This window comes from Falco cherrug, chromosome 16 (assembly GCF_023634085.1).
Source record: "Falco cherrug isolate bFalChe1 chromosome 16, bFalChe1.pri, whole genome shotgun sequence".
Lineage (NCBI taxonomy): Eukaryota > Metazoa > Chordata > Aves > Falconiformes > Falconidae > Falco > Falco cherrug.
The window spans coordinates 5,851,073-5,869,413 of NC_073712.1; the positions used below are offsets into that span (position 1 = coordinate 5,851,073).

Consider the following 18,341-nt stretch of genomic DNA (forward strand, 5'->3'; position numbering starts at 1 on the left):
GGCTGATTTCCTTTCAGGAGTCCAAATCCAGATGGTCAGAGATTCCTTCCAAGCTCAGAAAACCTGTTTTAAAAGGCCATTATGTCTCAATAGCAGTTTTGCATCCCGGCCCACTGGAAGCAGTGTCTGCCGTCTGTACCACCACCTATTTTCCAAGCAGTTTCGCAGTCACCTAGACCCACTGTGGTCACTGCCATCTGGTTTTTATTTTGGTGGAGGGGGAGCCGGGCACCAGCTAAGAGCTGCATGTTTATTCCCACTTTCAGCAGTGGGCAAGCTGCAAAGACAAGAAACGGGAGATGCCTGAGCTTGCTTATTGACATAGGAGTTTCGCTCTTGTCATGAGAGCCTCCAGCCCTGGAGGTTTTATGTTAAGAAGGAATAACCCTGTTTAACTCCCCAGGAAAATGCCAAGGACCCCCAGCACTGAAGATGAGCGAGGAGTTACCAGCCCAGGTCCCTTCTCTCCCTCTTGCAGCAGAGCGCAGGAGCAGGTTGATGCCTCCTGTGCTGCAAACCACGGAAAGGATGCAGAGACTGTATCACGTCCAACACCGGCAGCTCAGAAGCCACTCAAGTATCTGCCTGTGCACCAGCACCGTACCTCCATCAGCTCACCCGAGCGGGCAGGTCTGCTCCCCGCAAGCCGAATGGAAGCGATTTTACCGGCACACATTTTGGATAGCGGCTCCGCAAACACCGGGAAGCAGGAATTCCCCCGGCAAAGGGCTCCGTAAACACTGGGAAGGAGGAATTCCCCCAGCAAAGGGCCCAAAGCGATTGCTGGGGACTCCGCGCAGGACTTGGCTCACCCAGCGTAACCCGCCTCCTGCAGCACCACGTTGCCTTGGGACTGCTCAGGAATGCAAAATTATTGAGGTGCAGGCCCTCAAGGGGGGGAAAAAAAACGTTACCAGCACTAATTAGGGCTTGTGCTTGCACAGATGTTCCACTGGTTTAACTTGAACCGGGTTGCGTGCCCAAACGTGGGGCTGCAGACAGGATTAACGCTGATTTAAGGTTGCCTACACCCAGCGTTGCTGCACCGATGCCACGCTGCGCAGTGTTTCACACACTTTTCCGTGCGTTTCCATGAAGATTTATCTCCTGCTCGCTTCTAAAAAAGGGTGGGGGTCGGATCCGCCTGGGCGAAAGGGCAGTGATTTGTGCTCCAGCCTCTGTAGCTCGTGGGGTGGGGGTACCCCTCCCAGGTGATGCTGTCACCCAAGGGCACGGGCACTCCCAGGGGACCTCAGAGGACTGTGCCCCACGGTTTGCAGGGCTGGGCACACGCCAGCCCCTGGTGATCAACCACCGTGGCCACGAGCAACCCCAACCCCCCCCCCCGGCCTATGAGGAACCCCAATATTTGCCACCGTTCACGGTGCGCTGGAGATTTGCCTTCCCCACACGTGGGGTGGGGAGGGCTTTGTGCATAGGGGTACCTCCACCTCTTGGGGTACCCACACTGCCCTGGGGGGGTCCCCGCTGCTTGGGGGTGCGCGCAGCTCACTGCTGTGGGGAGGAACCCACACTGCCCAGGGGGGCACACGCCGCAGTGCCATGGGGAGGGTCCCATGCTGATCGAGAGGTGCCCGCACAGCCTGCCCGGGGGGGTTCCCCGCACTGTCTGGGGGTACACACACATTGCCCTACCTGGGGGGGTCCCACGCTGCCCAGGGCCACACACACAGTGCTGCCCAGGGGGTCTCCACACTGCCTGGGGGTGCACATATGGCCCTGCCCAGGGGGTCCCCATGTTGCCTGGGGGGTGCGCACACAGTGCTGCCTGGGGGGTCCCCACACTGCCCACAGGGGTCCCCATGTTGTGTGTGGGTGCACACATGGCCCTGCCCGGGGGGTCCTCATGTTGCCTGGGGGGGTCTCCACACTGCCTGGGGGTGCACACATGGCTCTGCCTGGGGGGTGCACACACAGTGCTGCCTGGGGGGTCCCCATGTTGCCTGGGGGGGTCTCCACACTGCCTGGGGGTGCACACATGGCTCTGCCTGGGGGGTGCACACACAGTGCTGCCTGGGGGGTCCCCATGTTGCCTGGGGGGGTCTCCACACTGCCTGGGGGTGCACACGTGGCTCTGCCTGGGGGGTCCCCATGTTGCCTGGGGGGTCTCCACACTGCCTGGGGGTGCACACATGGCCCTGCCCGGGGGGGGTCCGCACGTTGCTTGGGAGGTGCACACACAGTGCTGCCAGGGGGTCTCCCCATGCTGCTTGGGGGTGCGCACATGGTCCTGCCCCGGGGGTCCCAATATTGCCTGGGGGGGCTCTCCACACTGCCCGGGGGTGCACACACGGTTCTGCCCTAGGGGGGGTGCACGGACTCCTCCCGCTCCCTCCCGTCCCCCTTAAGCAGCCGACGGGGCGGGCCGCCACCTTAAGAGAGCCCCTCCCCCGGCGCGTTGGGGCGAGCCCTCCTCGGCTGGGCTCCGCACGGCTCGGCACGGCACGGGTTGCCATGACAAGCATTTTCTCCCGCTAGCTCCGGGACCGCTCCTCCGCGCCCCCCCCCCCACATCCCATGGCCAGCCGCGGGGGCTCCGCCGCCAGCCGGGCGCCGAGGGGGCTGAGCCGGTGAGTGCGGGGGGGGTGGGGGAGCGGGTGGGAGTGGGGTGGGGTGGGGGTCCTGTGGGTGCTTCTCGGATTTTGAGTGCATGGGGGGGGGGGGGAAGCACGGTGGGAGCGGTGCTTCCCCCCCCCCCAGTCCCTCCCAGTATGCAGCACTGGGGTGCTACACCTAGGTGCAGCAGGTGGGACTGGGGGGGGGGGGGGGTTGGCATGGCGTACCCCCACCCTGCTGCCGCTCACTGCAGCGGGATGGGATGCCCACAGTCCCTCCGCTTTTATGGGTGGGCGTCTGCCAGCCGTGCAACCCCTCCCCTCCCCCCCCAGCATATCTTGGGGGGTGGGGTGGGTGGGAAGCCTCTCCAGCCGTATCCTGCAACTTGTTGCCTGTCCTTGAGGGAGGGCGTGGGGGTCTCGGTCACGCGTGTTTGGGGGGCAGCGTGGTGTGGCATTGCAGGGAGGCTGGGGGGGGGGCAGGATGCGGCCCCTGTGGGTCTGGCCGATGGCTCCATCCATCCCAGGCCACGCTGCAGCTTGGCTCTGGTGCCGGAGGGAAGGGCAGAGGTAGCGCAGGCAGGCGGGGGGGTGGGGGGGGGCCTTGCGGCAGCCCAAGGACAGAGAGGGGGAAGGTGCTGCGTGGGTGATTTCCCCCCCCCCCATCCGTAGGGCAGGAGGGGGTGCTGCTCCCTGCAAGCAGCCGGGTGGGATGCGCCTGGAGTGGGGTACCCCGGGGAGGGAGGGATGGAGGGTGGGATCGTGGGGAGGGATGGAGGGTGGGATGGCAGAGCGCTGGCACCGCGGGGAGTGTGTCGGGGGAGGGGGGCTGCCTGGTGTTTGCCCACGCCAGGACCAGGCACGTCCCCCTCCAGCCTGCACCAAACCCACAGCCAGGAGGAGTGGGTTGTGGGGTGGGGAAATTTAAAAAAAAAAATTTAAAAAGGGGGGGTTGGAAATAATAAACCCAGGCAGGCTGTGGCCCACATGGCCAGCAGGCAGGAACCTCTTCCGCCTCCTGCCTCTGCCTCCAGCGCTCTCCCTGCATCCCAGCCCTGGCTCCCGAGCATCCGCTGCCTGGCGCTGGGGTCGTGCCCCTGGTGGGGACCCGGCGAGCCCCCGGCCGTTGCGGGGGTGCGGAGCTGGGTGGTCCCTCCCTGCTTGGCCAGAGGCAAGTGGAGATCTTGAGAGGGGAGGGAGTGGAGGAGGGACAATAGGTTATTGTGCTCTTATCTCTGGAGACCTGAGGTTGGGTGGGGGTTTGGATTGCAAATCTCAAACCAGTGCAGCCTGTTTCTGCCCGTGGACTGGCAGCCCGGCCAGGACCCAGGGTGGGGTGGGAGGTGAGTGCTCAAGAACTACCCAGGGGGTGTCCAGACCTGTCCTGAGGTTGGGGGGGCACTGTTCTGTGCCCCCACCCCAAATCGGCGCGATGCTTCTGCTGTCGGCTGCTCCGGCAGGCAGGGTCTGTGCCGGCTGCCTGCGCTTCGCCTGGCTCCAGACAGTGCCCTCAATCTTTCGCTTCCTTGAGCACTGAAACGCACCTAAATTATTTAATCATGAGCGAGAGAGAAGCTGACGCCCCCGTGCTCTGCCAGCCCCACCCCGCAGCGGCATGGGGTTCCCTTCCCAGCTCCGCCAGTGTCCTGCAGGCTGCACCCTTGGGTGACCCCCCTTAGGACACCCCACCCGTTCCCTTGGGATGGCGTGGGCTGGGTGGTGGGGTCAGGGGTGGCTGCTGGGCTCTCCCAGGCTGGATGGAGGGAGCTGGGTGGTCTTGGAGGCCTCCCAAAAACCTACGTGCCCTTCAGTTGCCCAAAGCCTGTTGGGAGCGTTGAGTCGGATACGGGGGATTTCTGCCCCGCGCCAAGGTGGGTGCTGCCCCGGCGCAGTGGAGCGGGTGCCCATGCCGGGACGGCACTACGGTGCCAGCATCGCTGGGCAGCACCCAGGGCTTCGAGGCGCAGCTTCTCCATACCTCCCGCTTCCCCATACCCCCGGAGCCCGGGCCCTCGGGGTGCAGGCTGTCTCCTCGTCCCACCCTCGCCAGCGGCAGGGCTGTGGGCGCTGCCCTGGGAGCGGCTTCGTGCGACGGGACGCGCAGGGACCTCCACAAAGCCTTGGCTCCTTCCCCGCAGGAGCGGGGCTGGCTGGCATGGGGAGGTGGTGCGAGCGCTGCAGGTAGAGAGGCTTGAGAGCGCGAATTGGGGTGCTGGGTGGTGGGTTTTTTTCGGTTGAGATGGTGTCGGAGAGAATCCCCTGCTCGGATGCCATGGGTCCAGCTCTCGCATCGCTCTGCGTGCCGAGGATCTCTTACCGTTAGCGTGTGCCGCTGCCGGCTGGAGCGTCACCAAACCTTGCGCCCCACGAGCTGGGACCCACCGTGCTGGAGCCCCCCGGGGCAGCACCAGGCAGAGGCTGGGGCGAGGAGGGATGAACCGTGGGGTGGCACAGGTCTTTGGGCAGGGTGAGTAAGAGCAGGGAGGGACTGCTACTCCTCTCCACTATTGTTTTGCAGCAGAAAGCGCCGGGGTGGAGCTGTGCCTGGAGTTCCCCCTCTTCCCCAAGGCCTGCTTGTGCTGGGAGATGAGCCTGCTCCTTCCCTGCCTGCACCTCGCAGGGGCTGCGGGGTCCCCGCACGCTCTCTGCTCCTCTCTCGGGTTTGGGTTTTTTTTTCCCTTTTTTCCTTTGTGGTTTTTTTTTTTTTTTTTTTTTCCCCAACACCCCTGGCTAGGCCACGAGCGGACTTTGCCCGCAGTGGTTGCACATGCCTGTTGCAGCAGCACTGGCAGGAGCCCACAGGGGTCTGGGGGACGTGAGGAGCCTGGTGCTGAGCAGCAGCTCTGCAGCAGGGACTTGCTGCTGAGTCCTGTTTGCTGCTGCTCCCCGCAGCAGGGCCCGAGGAAGGGCTGGCTGCTGCTCTGGCTGCTGCTCTGGCTTCCTCCTCGGCTTGGCAAAGGAGCTGAAGGAAAACCTGGGTTAACCCCCCAGTGAGCCACGGGGTGGGGACCCCGCTTTGCCTGCAAGAGATGCGCTCGCTGTGCCAACGACCAGGTGTGGGGAGTGGGAGCCCGGGGAGGGATGCGATGATGCTCGGTGTGACCATGGCGATGGGATGCAGATCCTTAGATGGGGAGCTGACCGCTGCGGCACCAAGGGGTGCCGCGTCCTTGGTGTTCCCCAAATCCTGAGTCTCGCTGGGGACTTCTGGAAGTGGATCCAGGCAGGGTGAGGGATGTTGTCTGATGCCTGTTGGCTGCCTGGAGCCCTCCTGGTCAGGGTGGATGGAGGCAGCGATGTCCTTTCTGTCGTACAGGTGGAGATCTGGTGCGCAGAGGAAATAAATCGGTGTGGGTGAGCTGAGAATTTGAACGTGTCACGCTTGCCCTTGTTCTGTGCCTGGAAGGGCGTAAGGACCTGTTCCGTGGGGATGCTCCTGGGGGAAGCAGCTTTGATGGGGAGAAGGGCAGCAGCCTCCCTGTTCTCAAAACCGGTGAATGCAAAGGCCTCCTGCGATGAGCAGTGACCAGCTGGAGAAGAGGGGCAGGGAGGTGACAGCACTCTGCCCAGTGGTGGCCAGCCCAGAGCCTCCCCGCTGGGTTTCCCAGTGACACTGAGACAAGGACCGTGTTTTGGGGTGCGGGTCCAGCCTTGGGGTCCCTCGGTGCAGCCGGCCGTGGGAGCCACGTTCCCTGCCACCTCCTGCCAGCGCTTTCTGAGGCCGAACTAATGAAACATCTGACTTTGATGTTTTAATTAGTTGCTTTTGGCTTTAATGCAGAGGGATAATAGAGTTTCCATGGACTTATAAAACCTGCCCCTCTATTTGTTCATTAGAAAAAGGAAAGGGGAAAAAAAAAAAAAAGGCAAGCTAACCGTGGATAGAGAAAGGAAGAAAGCAAATGCTTGAGACGTGCGGAGCACATGACAACCTGCTGGCGTGTCACCCACCTGGATGGTGACTCTTTTAAGGCAGTAATTAAGTAACTTAGATCCTGGGAGAGCTCTCTGTGAGTAACAGATGGGTTCGGTGTCCTCCTGCATTTGTGAGCTTCTGGGAGGGGTCTCGGATTTAAACGTGGGAAGCTGACGCGGAGTGATGTGCCCCTGGGGGGTCAGGAATTGGGGCCATGGGAGTCCTGGCCAGGAGCATCCCTCTGCCAGCATCTCCTCGGCAGCAGAGCGAGGGGCTGGCCCCGCTCTCGAGGGTGTGGACAGGCCACCACTGCCCTGGCAGATGGAGAGGGATGTGGGGACCCTGGCGCAGGCGTGAGGGGGATGCAGAGTGCTCCCAGGCTGGCTCCCTGGGGTGTCTGTGCTTCTGCATCACTGCATCCAGTACGGACCTGGGGGGGGGCAGGCTGGGGAGGGGGCCCCGCACAGCTGTGACGCTGGCCCTGTGTACGGTCCTCTGCCAAAATCCTGCAGCTAACTCACGTCGGAGCAAGGGAAGGGGCATGGGAAGGATCAACCCGCTGGGCAGTGCCAAGGGCTGGAGAACTCCTCGTCCCAGCACGCCCTTCCCTCCCCACAGCATGAGGGTCTGCAGCGAGTCTGGGGGACACACACCAGTCCCCTAATGCAGGGAGTGGGTCAGTCCCCCATCCCTCTCCCCCGCTGTGGGCACCCCAGCTGGGAAACAGCGGGTCCCCAGTGTGGGGACTCCTCGCCAGGGCGGCAGAAGCCAAGTCGAAGGTTTGGCCAGTTGTCCGTGGTTTATGCTGATGGGGAAACTTTTGCTTCTACGCTTCCATGGCAGGGATGAGTCGGCAGCTGGGCTGAGCCGAGGCGGCGACAGCCAAAGGAGCCGAGCGCTGCTGCAGCCGCCGGGGTGCCGGGGGCGCGTCTCCGTCCCCCCCTTTTTCTATTTGAAGCGATATCCCTGTTTCCCCCCTGCTAAAGCAGCTGGGGTCTGCAGGGAGCAGCGAGCTGCTGGTGTGGCTGGGCAGAGCCAGCGCGTAGGAGTCCCTACCCGGAAGAGTTTGTCCAGCGGGGACGGGGAGGGAGGAATCCGATCCCTCCTTTTCCCAGGCTGGGATCCCAGCGCACTTCGCTTTCCGTCGCCCTGGACGCTTCCCTGCTCCTGAGCCCCCCTGCGAGGGTCTGGCCCCCTGCTCCGTCCCTGCTGGTGGGAGAGGACCCCGCATCGCCCATCCTGCGGTGACTGCACCGCCACGACGGTGACATCTCTTTGTCTCAGGCACGGAAAGGTCAGCTCTGCCGAACTCGCCGCGCTCCGTTAGGGAGCTGTAAATAATCTGGATCCTTTGGCCGCGGGGCCGCGGCAGCCGCCAGCTCCTGGGCTGATCCCAGCATCCTCCTTCTCCTCTCTGGGCAGAGAAAGGATCGATGCCGGGAGGGATCGGGCTGGTCCTGGGGGGTAGCGGGGTGGGCTGAGGCCTGAGGCACTTGCTGCAGCAGTGGCAGCAGTATGAGCAGCGCGCCCTGTGCCAAGGGCAAGAGCTGAGAGAGCTGCTCGCAGGCTTCTGCCTTCCCAAGGCTAAAAATAAGCTGCTGGCCTTCGTGGTGCTGCGTCTGCTCCCACCGGGGGGGCCGGGGGTGGGCGGGGGGCAAAGCTGGGTGGGTGGCAGGGGGGCTCAGCCCTGCCCCACGGTTGTGGGACCTGCCTGGGACTTGACGTGACCTTTGCTCTTTGAGCATCGGATCCAGTGATCAGATTTTCAGGTCCGGGCTCAGATTTCGGACAGAAGGTGTCTGATTTTCAGCCTCGTTTCCCAAGATGCTAATTAAGGACCCTGCTGCAGCAGCTAGAGCTTTACTGTCCCTTCTCCACCCCTCGCTTGCCCAGGAGGTGCCCATCGCCCTGGCCAGCCCCATGGCGTGCCCTCGGCTTTTCTCTTCTCGCCCTTTGTTCCTGCTCGGAAATGCTGATGCTTCGTCTCTCTTGGCTTCAGCCCTCCCAGAGGCTTAGTGCCACAGCATCGCGACGTTCCGGCTCTTCATCTCTCTTCCCACCTTCTCACCAGCTACTTAAAAGTAACCCTGGCTTGCTCGAGCACTCGGCTGCGGCAGACGTGGGGCTGCATGGATGCTTTTTAACCGCCGCTGGGAAAGCTGCATTCTTGCTCGTGACACCTCGCAGGCTGTCGCTGCAGGGACATGAGGGCGAGTAAGATGGTTCAGTCCTCGAGCATCTTTCAGTCTCCTGCCCTTTCCGCAGGGGCTGAAGCCCCCCCCCCACCTTGTTGGCTCTGCAGGCTGAGCCGAGCCGTTTCTCAGGCCAGGAGGATGGCTCCAGGCGGGATCTGCTGGCTGTGCAGTTCAGGGCAGGGTGTCTCGGTGGCTGTGTGAGGCTCCCACATCAGCGTGGCACCTGTACAGCCCACCTGCTGGTCCCCTGCGCCGGGAGAGCCGCCTCAGCGCCGGCTGCGTACAAACCCTGCCGTGACATATCGCTGCAGCTGGCAGCCGGCAGCGTGCGGTGCCGAGCATCCCGGGGGTTCCCAGCCCGGTGTGCTGCACGCTCCGGGGGGGTTGTGCTGGCGCTGGGCTCTCCCATGGGCATGTGGCCATGCCGGGAGCGGGGATCCAGCATGGCCTCTGCGATGGAGACAGCCTGGGGGTGACCCAGGCTGGGAAGGGAGGTCATGCTCCAGCGTGAACCTGAGTTAAATATTATTCCTGCCTCTGGAGCGGGGAGAGGTTGGTGCAAGGAGGGGGGACTGCGGGGAAATGAGGGCGGGCTGGCTTTGTGGCTCTGCTGGAGGCTGTTGGGTGATGCCAGGCTGGCGGCGGAGGAGCGTGAGCCGCGGGTGGGATGGGCTGCCAGGCTGTAGCAAGGCTTGAATTGTGCCTCACGAGGGTCGCCTGGCTTGTGACAGCCCCGCTGCTGCAGAGCAGGAGGAAAGCTGTAATAACAACCCGCCTCTCCGCATTACTCAGTGCAGGGGATTTATCCCGTGTGCGGGCAGAGCTGGCAGGGAGGCCTGGCTGCGTTTGCCTGGGGACGCTGGGGGAAGCGGGGGTGAATCAGCTGCAGGGAGCCGGGACCAGAAACTTGGCTTGGCTGTGGAGAAGCTGAAAGCAGGGCTGAGCTTTCCTGGGTGTCCCGGTGCAGACGTGGCTGTGAGTCACCGCATCCTGCCTGGGAAAGTGCGGGGACCCAAAACTTTCAGCGGAGCAGCTGTGCGGGGTGTTGGTGGTCCCAGGGATGGATCCCTGAAGGATCCTTCTCGACCCACCCGTTGCCCCATGGGAGCAGGGCTGTGCCCATCGCCCAGGAATGTGTCTGTGGAGCCGGGGGGACCCTCCCCACAGCCAGAAACCCCCGTGTCCTGGCTGGAGCTGTGAAAGTGTGAAGCTCCACAGCCTGCATTTTCCAGTGTGACTAGTGCCGGCTATTTTTAGTTGTCCACATTAAGCTTGCCTAAATGATGTCTTTTGAGGTTTATTTGAGGGAGGAGGCCTGAAGTGGTGTTATTTCCCAAGTGACGAATCGCTCTTAAATCTGACCCCAAGTGGACTGTCCAAAAAAGAAGGGAAGGACCAAAACAGCTGACTGTGTTTGGGCAGTGTTTCCTCCCCGGAGAGCTGCAGGGCACCTGAGGGTGTTTCCCGAGCGAGCAGGAGATCTCCCGGGGAAGGAGAAAGCAAACAGCCAAGACCCACTCACCTCCCCACGGAGGGGGGGAAAGCCAGCTGTATAACCTCATCCCACTACCTGCTTCAGCATCCCCAGGGATACGCTGTGCCCCCGGGAGCTGGCCTTGCAAACACCCGTCTGCTCTGCGGAGTATTAAATCCGCAGGCTGCTCTTCCCAGGGGCAGCTTGAATTACTCGGCGTGTGCTGGGTGCCAAATGCAGCCGATCGCGGCTCCCGGAGGAGACGGCTGCTTTGCCAGCTGGGGGAGGAGGCTGGAGCCATAGGTTGCTCTGTAGGTGCCTGTTTGGGGGGAGGCTCAGCCGGGGGCAATGAAGAGGTGGCTGGTTTGGTACCGAGCAGACGCTCAAGGGCTGGATGCAGCTGGTCCCCTGGGTGCAGCAATGGCCCAGGCTCTGGTGAGCCAAAATCCTTCTGCAATGTGCTCCGGCTCCATATCCACTGCTAAATTCTGTTGTGCTAACTCCTGACCCGCTGCCTTTCATCCCTTTCTATTCGTTGCTTCCCTTCTTAGCATTGTTTTCCCACTCTTTCCATCTCTCTCCGTCTGCGCCTGCCATCTGCGGACGTGCTCATCTTCTGTGCGCCTGGTTTTGCCTCACTGGGCACCAGTTTGGGCATCCCGCACCGCCTTAGCCAGGGCTCGGTGTGGGAATGACCCTTCATCCTCCTTCCCGTCCCTTCCCCGCAGTGTCTGGGTGTTTCTCTGCAGGGCAGCAGCCGGGGGATCCTCTCACTCCTGCAGTTGAACGTGAAATGCATCAAATCCTTGCAAGATGTTGCAGATGGTGCTTCTGCAGCACTGGGGGGATTTGTGCTGCGTGCAGGTGTCCTCCGCTCTCCGCGGGCAGATGCAGCCTGGAGCGAGGAGGCTGGAGGTGTTTCCTGCCCTGCCTGGCACTTCCATTCAGGGGACTGTCCCTTTTCCCTTTGGAAAGGACAATGATGGATCCTCCCTTCCTCCTCCCGCTCCTCCGGACGCAGCTGCCTGTGCAGACTGGCCTCGCTGTTTCTCTGCTCCCGAGACCTTGCTGTGCTCCGTCCCCGCTGGAGGTGATCAGTTTGGGCAGAGCATCCCCAGGAAGGGACCCAGAAAAGCAGGCAGAGAGGGGAGGGGCTTCCCTGAATCTCAGCCTCCTCAGACCCTGTCTGGCTGCCTCCCCCCCCCGAGGGGCTGCATGGGAGCAGGGTGCTCCGTGGGCAGAACAAGCCCAGTTGGTGCTGGGGGACCCCGAACAGTGCTGGGGGACCCCCAACCAAGCAGTGAGACTTGCTTTTTTGCATTCCCAGTGCCCTGGCTGTGCAAACTCACCTGCTCCTGCCCCTTGGGGTCAGAGGATGGTGCAAGAGGATGATGAAGGACCCTACTATTGCAGGCGGCTGGGAAGATGTGGGGGCAGAGAAGAGGAGCCAGAGCCTTGGGAGCGGAGGGGTTTACAGCATGCTGAGTGATCCTGGGTAGGATGCTTGGGCCAGGAGGAAGAGGGGGAATCCTGTCCATGCAGAGCCCCAGGCACTAGGTGGGGTTTCCATTTTTCCCAGCTGGTCCAGGCAGCACATCCCGCAGCCACAGGCCAGCACGTCTACCTCCTGTTACCCGGGTACCAGCTGGGTGCTGGGTGTTGGTGGGGAGCTGCCAGGAGCTGGGTCGCGATGCCGGCCACTCGCTTTGTTCCTTGCAGATCACTGTGCCTCGTCTGCCGGCCCGCCACGCTGCTTACTGCCAAAGAAACGCCCCTAACACCCGGATTGCGGCAGTAATCTCTGCCCTATCGCTGCTAAAGCTGCTATTATCCCCAGATTAGCGCTGGTGCTTAGATACCCACCTGTATAAATGCTGGTGATAGGCAGGAACTGTTTTAAAGCCTGCCACAGCTCCTGCGCCTCCAGGTCCGGCCAGCACAAAGTGGCTGGTGTCCGGCAGTCACCTCGGGTGACCCCGGGGCTGTGCCGCGCTCAGCCGTGCCATGCGGGGCTGGTTTGTTCCTTTTGCTTGGAGGCTGGGCAGAGGTGGCAGGGCTCAGGCTGGCCCTGCGCTAGCAGGAGGCATTGCTCACTGGGGTGGGGATGCCAGGTGTTGTGACCCCTCCCATGCGGTGGGGTGTCCTTGTCCCCGTTGCATCTTGTCTCTGCCTGAAGCAGAGCTCCATCCAAGCTTGGGATTCTTGGTATCATTGCAGGTTCAACAGCAGGGGTTATTTTGGGGCGTACAACCCACAGGCTGCCCTCCCCCAGCACTGTGAGGTGCGATTTATGGGCGCAAGGCAGGTGGTGCAGTGGCAAAGGCGAAGGGGCTGGAAGGCACCATTCCATGTGGAGGGATGCAGGAGGTGGGGAGCCCTGCCAGTGACTTCATGCTGGCATTTGAGGAAAGGGATATCCCAGTTTCTCTGGGTTACTGGTGCAGCTGGAAGGCCTCTGGGGCGTTGCCTGAAGCGCAGAGGGAGGGAGCGCGTGGGGTTCGAGACGCTGCATAAACAGGATGGCAGGTCAGGACGGTGCTGGGCGCACCGGGGCACAAGGGTGTGTGTGTGTGCGCGGAGGTGGGGACGAGGCCAAGGCAGTGCCGGGAATGGTGGTGCCCAGCACATCGGGGCTCCATCGCCCGATCAGGGTGGCACGGTGGTGGGTCAGGTCTGGTTTTGGGGTGCAGAGGGGCCGGTCCCCAGCTGCCGTTGGGAGTAGAGCATGTGATGCCCCGAGGATGTCGGCGATGGTGCTGTCTGCACTGAACGATGCAGCAAACCCCATGGCTGGGCGGTCTAAGCCAGCCTCTCCGTGAGGGCTCAGCCTAGGTAGGGTGGCTTTTAAATATATCGGCATTTAATTAAAGCACGTTAACGGTTTTAAAATGCATTGACACCTAGTGTGGGCAGAGGACATAATAACGCTGGGAATGTGTTAGCCGGCTGTGGATTACCTTGGGGCTGTGGCTGGCGCTTGTGGGAAATGCAGCTCTAACAAAGAGGCTTTGAAGAGCAGATTGGGTGTGTGCCTCCCCTGCGCCCCTCCTGCCCTGGCCGGAGATGCTGGGCAATGGGGGTCCCCCCGGAGCATCGGGGCTGGAGATGCAGGACGACGGGGTCCCCTCGAAGCATCGGGGCTGGAGATGCAGGACGACGGGGTCCCCCCCGAAGCATCAGGGTAGTGGGATGCAGCTGTGGGTGGGTAGGAGAGCCAAGGCTGGCATGTCGAAGTGGGGGTGAGGCCTGGGGTGCTGTGTGGGTCACCTCTGGCATTGGGTGGGTGCCCCTTTGCCTGCAGCCTCTCCCTACCTGCCACGGCAGCCGGCTCCTGCAGCGTGCCAGCGTGCCGCTCTGCTCCCTGGCATTTCACATCCCCCCAGCCCCTCTTCCTGCTTGTGCAGCTTTACTTTAGTATTTATTTTTCAAGCAAATTCCTGCTATTTACTTAAGTAAACTGGTTCTCCAGCTGCAGGATGCATGGGGTGGTTGGGGGACAGGGAATAGGGACCCCAGGAGGCTTGTGGGGGGCCGGGGGTGTATATGCACCCTCCCACGGCATTCTGGCTTATCCAGCAACTGGCTCAGATTAGCTTTTCCTTCCCCTGCCCTCCCGCCCCCTGTGCTCTCCTGGCCCATCTGGCTCTCTCTTATTTATTGGTACGTATTTTCCAGGCTCTGATTCGCCTCTTCTACGAAGCTGCCGCTCTGCCCAGTTTTGATCTGCCGATGATATCACGGGCTTTGCTCTGCGAGGGTCTAATTTGGTGCCCGGGATGCAGGCTTGCTTCCCTCGTATAAATATTGCCTTTCGGTCTTCTGCGTCTCTCCCGCTCTCCCTCCCTCCCTTTAATTAGACTTCTTACTGCATGGAACAGTTTTGCAGTTATATATGGAAAACAGCCTACACTTTCCCAGGAGCGGGGCATGTCGGGAAGGGAAACGGGAGCAGCCGGCGCGCTCTCCCTGGGAGCTCGTGTGTTTTTTCCTATCGCAGACACACTTTTGCCAGCTTTATTTTTTAACCCTTTGGGGTGGGGAGGGGGCTCACAGCCCCCCCCCCCCCCCCCCCCCTTGTTGCTTTACTCTTCCCCTTCGCCTGAAAAATCTCCTCTCTGCTTGGACTTCCCAATGGAAAAATATGGATTTGCTGCCGCTGCGGTCTGGCATGAGAGATACCTGCTAGCTGGGGTTGGAGAAGTTAGCTGGTGCCCAGCACGCTGTCCGTCTGGGATGTGATCCGGAGCGGGACTGCGTGGGAGCCCTCGGAGCCAAGACAGTCGGGACCTGCGGGTGCTGGACCCAGGGGCACCCATCCCACCCCCCCCTGCTGGTGTGGCGAGGGTGGCAGGAGGGGCAGTTCTGTCCCCAGCCCTACACTGTGTCCCCAGGGCTGCTGGGGTCAGGAGCTGAGCATTGGGTTGTCCATCCTGCTGTCCCAGCCCACTCCCAGGGGCTGCTGTGGGGTGGCTGGACTTGCTGGGGTTCCCCTACAGCCCATCTCAGCTTTGGGGGACCCCCTGCTCACCAGGTGGGGCCGTGCCACCCAGCAAGCCACCAACTTTCCCTGTGGTGTCAGACAAGCTCCACTTCCCCTGCCTCAGTTTCCCTTTGCTGTGAACAAGATGGGTGTTGGGGTTTTTTTTTGTTATTGCTGCTGTTTTGGTTCTTGCACGGGCTTTTTCTCTTCACCCAGCGGGGCAGGAGGCAGCAGCTCATCGCAGTGCTCTGGTGGAGAAGGTTAGTGCTGTGCTCACCCACATGCCTCCCTGGGTCTTGGGGTGCCCCAGAGGCTCAACCTCTTCTCCTGGCTTCCAGAAGCAGCAGATGCTTCTCCTAGGCGCTGCTGGGAGGAAGTGACGGGACCTATTTTAAGTCCCTGGGGATCTTCAGGGTAGGAATCCCCTGTCCCTATGTAATACTGCTAAAAATACCATGGCTGTACCCGTGTGTCCTGGCCGATAGCTCGCTTGGTCTATGGGTGTTGTTTTGCTTGTGAGACTCCCTTGTACTCTGTAGGTCGGTTTCCTGCCTGCTGGTTTTTACTTATTTTAAGCTAAGCGGTTCCTCTGCTTCCTGAATAGGATGTAGAAAGGTGGGAGTCAGGACTGCCGGAACCTCTTCCGGGCTCAGGGGCTGGGAGAGGGGCTGATGCTGCGCTCAGGTGTGTTGCTACCTCAGTTTCCCTATCTGTGAAAGATGGAGGGATGTGTGGGGAGCAGAGTCCTGCTCCTGCCAGAAAGCATCTGCACCCTGCCAGAGAGCAGCTGCTCATAGGCTGCCCCATCCGATGGGCATCCATCTGCAGGAGTGGTGGGGATGGGCTGAACACACCGGGGCAGGGCTGAGCTGTCTGGAGCACCCCTGCCTGCCCCCTCACTCCCCTGAGTGGCACAGTGCCAGGCTGGCAGCGAGGGCTGCGGGTGAGCTGGGTCGGGCTCCACGCTGCCTGAGCTCCTACCCAAGTGCCAGCATCCAGCTGTGCCCCTGCCCCAGGGACCGCTCGTGAGGTCTCCGGAGCAGAGAGCACCTGTCGCTCTCGGCAGGGCTCTCAGCTCCCCGTTTTGCTTTCTGCACGAGTCCTTGGGTTTAATCCTGTCCTTGTGGCCCGTTCCCTCTCCTCCAGATGCCTGGCTGGTGCGGACAGCTGCTCCAAGGCGTACTCTGTGCATCAGCACTTCTGCTCCGCTGGGGCCGGCTGGGAGAGCCCCAGCATCCGTGTGCTGGGTGGGAGCCAGGCGAAGCTGTGCGCGGACGGAGTGTTTGCGTGGGGATGGGATCCCCAGCTGCCCGCCCCAATAGGATTGTTTGTTGGGTGCCATCTCCCTTCTGCAGCAGGGTGCTGAGGCTGGCAGGCATCCAGGCGTGCCGTGAACTGGGAGGATCCAGGTTGGTCTGAGCGCAAGGTTGGGATGCGACCGTTGGCTTGGCGTCCATCCTGGGGGCAGCCTGGCTGAGTCGGTGGTGCTGCAAGAAGAGTTTGAGAGACAGAGCCCCAGGTGTGCTTTGTTGCCTTATTTTTAGCGTCAATTTTTGCTCCCTGGTTTTGAAATAGCCTAAATGCCAAACCTTTCCCTACGTTTCTTTGGACCTGCTCATTTGCTTGAGGCTGTAAAACAGCACTGAGATAAGCCCAGGACCAGGTCGGTGGCAGGGTTGAAGTGCGGGACAAAAGGTCAACCCTGCGAGTGGAGCGCTGGGGGGGAGCAGGGGGGAGCTGTCTGCCCCCAGACACCTCCGCACCACGGCGCTGCAGAACAGGTTCAACTGGAGGGGGGGAAAAAAAATAAGAGCAGGATTAAAGAGTTGCCCAACGTGTGCCGGCTGATGCCTTACTGCCCCGCAGCAGGTGCCCGGTGCCAGTTGTACTCCCAGGCTGGGAGGAACCTGTTTCCCAGTGCTGAGTGGGAGGGAGAAGAGGAGGATGAAACTTCATGCTGGGGTCCAGTGCAGCCCCCCAGTTTGGCAGCACTGGGCCACCCTGGGGCTCTGCACCAAGCCAGCTCCCCGGTTTTTGGCGAGGTGCCTGGTGGTGGGAGGGGATGCTGTGCCCCTCTTGATGGCTCCAGGGCTGCAGGTATTTGCTGCTGCAGGAGAGGCTGGGGTTTGCTTTCTGCATTCCTCCGCCGGCTGTGCTACCTTGTAAAGCACAAAAGAATAATGAGAGGAGCTGGGGTGATTTAGTGCAGGCGCCGGGAGAGAAATACCAAGGCCTTAGATGGAAACATTCCCCTTGACAGCTCGCCTGGAGACTCCCTCCTTTTTCTTTTTCTTTTTTTTTCCACACACACACACACACCCCCCCTCGAAATTCCTGGACGCTGCACCCTGCAGCATGGGGAAGCCCAGGGGCTCGGGCAGATTCCTAAGGCGGATTCCTGAGACTCCGGCAGCAGCTGCGCTGGTGGCTTTTGCACATGGATGGATCATGCTGGGGCAGCGGGAGCCAGGCCTGCCCTGGCCCTTGGGCTGGCAGCGGGCTCCTGGCAGCAGGTTTTGGGGAGCCACGTCATGGATCGCTCTATCCGTGCTTGTTCCACGCCTCCGCAGCTCGCCTGGTGCTCTCCTGCCTCCAGCCTCTTCCCTGCCTTTCGCAAGAGCTAATTGCTGCCTTGGGCATGCAGAAAAACCCAACAGTTTTCCTACCTTCGTTAACAGGAGGCAAAATACTAGCAAAAACGGAGCAGCGGCAGCTGTAATTAGTGGGCTGACGGCAGCCGCTTACGTTCTCTGTGGAGCGGCCTGCGAAGAGGGATGCACTTTTGGAGAAGGTCGCCTCTGCCTGCCTTTCACTTGTGCTTTGCCCATGACCTTGGCCTGTGACGTGTGGCTCAGAGCTGCCATCCCTCCTTTCGGTCCCCGCAGCCTGGCGGGAGGCAGGAGAGGAGGAGGATGGTGTGATGTAACGCTGCTCTGGGTGGGATGATGCTCTGGTTTCTTCCCCATCCGTGGTCACTTCAGTGCGGGTGTTCGTGCGTTGCCCACCCTGCGTGGGGACGAGCGTGCAAACCCGGCCGAGGGGTGACGGCTGGTTTGGGGACATGAGCCCTGACTTGTGCACTTGCACGTGGCAGCCCTCGGCGCGTGCGCTGCTGTCGCTGTGCACGACGAGCACGCCATGTATGCTAGCTGCGCTCTTGGCACCCAAGCGAGCGTTCGCCCCGCTCCCCGGCAGCAGGGATGCATGTGGCTCTGCAGAGGTGTGTGGGAGAAATACTACAGGCTCTGCCGTCCCGTGGGCTGGTGCAATTCATGCTGTGGCGGCAGGGGAGGGCTGGTGACGGTGACATCTCAGGGCCAGCAGCTCCTTCCAGCGCCTCTGACGACGCGTGTCACTCCGAGCCAGCAGTACACGTGGCCTACAGTAACCGGGTGCTTTTTGTGTCTGTGTCCCCACCCTCGTGTCACCTCCGGCGTCCCAGCTCGCAGACGGTGAGGTGCGTAGGAGTCGGCACCGCGTGGGAGTTTGGGAAGTTTTAACTCGCTGTGTTGCGGAGCTGCTGCTGTGCCTGTGGGGCCAGTGGTTCCACCACAGGGATGCGGGAGAAGATGCTGCCTTTCCCGGGGGGGGGTGTGTGTGGGCTGCTGGTGGGTTAATGTAGGAGAAACCCTGAGGTCCTGGCTGCAGCAGATCTCCCCTGGAGCCAGTGTTCCTGGGCTGCAGCATCAGCCCTGCGCTG

General features: G+C 61.7%; 1 protein-coding gene across 6 annotated transcripts in view; it reads left to right on the forward strand.

Moving 5' to 3' along the window:
* Positions 1–2,424: 2,424 nt before the first annotated feature.
* ATP2B4 (ATPase plasma membrane Ca2+ transporting 4) overlaps positions 2,425–18,341 on the forward strand; it is a 51,788-nt gene continuing 35,871 nt past the window's right edge. For 3 of the 6 annotated variants that reach the window (XM_055728055.1, XM_055728057.1, XM_055728056.1), the window contains exon 1: positions 2,425–2,591. The gene's annotated coding sequence lies outside the window, so the exon portion shown is untranslated. Of the gene's footprint in view, positions 2,592–7,641; positions 7,787–18,023; positions 18,099–18,341 lie in introns of those variants that run through there. The other 3 variants (XM_055728053.1, XM_005447063.4, XM_027816476.2) reach the window with 3 other exon arrangements.